At 41.4% G+C, this 2,179-nt stretch overlaps 1 non-coding gene across 1 annotated transcript; it reads right to left on the reverse strand.

The window, feature by feature from the left end:
- Positions 1 to 786: 786 nt before the first annotated feature.
- Positions 787 to 893, reverse strand: LOC112508366. The gene has a single exon (XR_003068739.1). It is a non-coding gene; the product is annotated as a small nucleolar RNA R71 (small nucleolar RNA).
- Between the last annotated feature and the right edge of the window lie 1,286 nt (positions 894 to 2,179).

A 2,179-nucleotide genomic window follows, 5' to 3' on the forward strand; every position in this document is an offset into this window, starting at 1 on the left:
CCGACCAAGTTTTTGGCGCCGCTGCCGGGGACTGGCAAGTTTAAAGTTTTCTTTTGAGAAAATAAAAGTTCTGATTTTTCTTGTACCTGTTTTTGAAAAGTGGTGTATGCCAAGAACACATCGCGGGGATTTTTTCGAATTTGATCCAGACATTGAGAGAACATTTCACCATAGAAGGAGGGCTCATAGAGCATTTCAGGCTCTACTCCCTCCCAATATGGAGTTACCTGCTCTCAACAATCCGGAAGCACCACGTTTAGAAAACCAACCGCCAATTTTTGGACAAATACCACCTTTTCCGAATTTTCATCAAGGAAACCCACATAATGAGAATGAGAATAATTTGGACACTGARTCAGATCCTACTGAACAACAAAGGGCGCAAACTCCAAATATCATTAATCTGGCAAATTCAAAAAATGGACGGATCATGGACTACGCTATCCCAGACTTTGAGCAATTAAATTCTGGGATAGTTAGACCACACATGACCGCTCTCCATTTTGAGCTAAAACCGATAATGTTTCACATGTTACAAACTAATGGCCAATTTGCTGGACTGCCCTCTTAAGACCCCCATTCTCATTTAAAATCTTTCATGGAAATCACAGATGCCTTCCTGATCCCGGGAGTGTCAAATGACGCTCTTAGACTTACTTTATTTCCATTTTCATTACGGGATCGGGCAAAAGCATGGTTTAACTCTTTAACACTAGGATCTGTGCCGTCATGGGTAACATGGCGGAGAAATTTTTGCAAAAATATTTCCCACCAACAAGGAACGCTAAGTCCAGAAACGAAATCTGTCTTTTTAAACAACTGGATGATGAAGCTGTTCCTGATGCATGGGAAAGGTTTAAAGAGCTGTTAAGGAAATGCCCACACCATGGCATTCCGTACTGTACTCAACTTGAGACGTTTTACAATGGGTTAAGTCCCATGACAAAACAAATGCTCGACGCGACTGCAGGCGGAGCCTTTACAGCCAGTACCTATAATGAGGGATATGAGATCCTAGAAAAGATATCAGCAAACAATGGGCATTGGGCTGACCCACGTGCCCAGCCACAAAAAAAGACTGCTGGAATACACGAAGTTGATGCATATACTGCATTAACAGCTCAGCTTACCTCCATGACCAATTTATTGAAAAATTTAACTTCTGGTCAGGGAGTACAGCAAGCTGCTAACACATCTGTTCCAACAGTCCTCTCTGTGCAATGTGTGTGTTGTGGTGGGGAACACTTGTATGAACATTGTCCTCATAATTCTGAATCCATAAACTTTGTTCATAATGGATCTGGTCCCTATACCAACAATTACAATGCAAGTTGAAAACAACACCCGAATTTTTCTTGAACCAGTCCATGTTTAAATCCACCCGCACCTAAACAACAGGGAACTTCTAATTTCCAACCACAACATCATGGAAACAGTTCTAATTCTCACCAACAAAGTTTTCAGAATTCCCAAGCACCTTTTCAAAACAAGCCACCTCCACAGGCTGAATTATCATCTTCTTTGGAAGCAATGATAAAAGGGTTATTTACGCATGCTCAAGCTCAAAATCAAGCTTTGATAACCCAACAAAACTCTCAAAATCAATCTCTTTTTAATCAACAAAGTGCTGCTATCAGAAATCTGGAAACCCAAGTCAGTCAACTTGCACTYARTCAGACCAATAGAGTCCTTGGTACTTTGCCTAGTAACACATAAGTCCCGAGAGCTTTAGGAAAGGAACATGTGAAAGCAGTGACTTTGAGAAGTGGGAAGGAATTGACAGAGGCCATACAAAAAGATCGTAAACCGATTTTGTCAAAAACTGATGCTACAACATTGGTCCCTAGCAAGGAAAGACCGGTCCAACCTTTAGAGAAGCAAGTATCTGAGGCCACCACTTCTATCCCCCCTAGATCAGACTATCCCTTACTGTTTCCAGAAGATGTTTTAAAAAAATCAGAAGGGACAGAGGTTTTAGAGACCCCTAAGCTTGATGCTAAAATTTCATCTGAACCTCCAGAGGGCACCACTAAGACCCAAGGCATTCAAGACCCATCTTGCTCAACACATCCAAGCAAGAATGTGATAAAACCAGTTCCTCCTTATGTTCCTTACCCCCAAAGGTTGAGGAACCAGAAAGAGGAATTACATTTTAAGAAGTTATTGGATGTGTTCAAAG

This window comes from Cynara cardunculus (genome assembly GCF_001531365.2).
Source record: "Cynara cardunculus var. scolymus isolate 2C chromosome LG 2, CcrdV1, whole genome shotgun sequence".
NCBI lineage: Eukaryota > Viridiplantae > Streptophyta > Magnoliopsida > Asterales > Asteraceae > Cynara > Cynara cardunculus.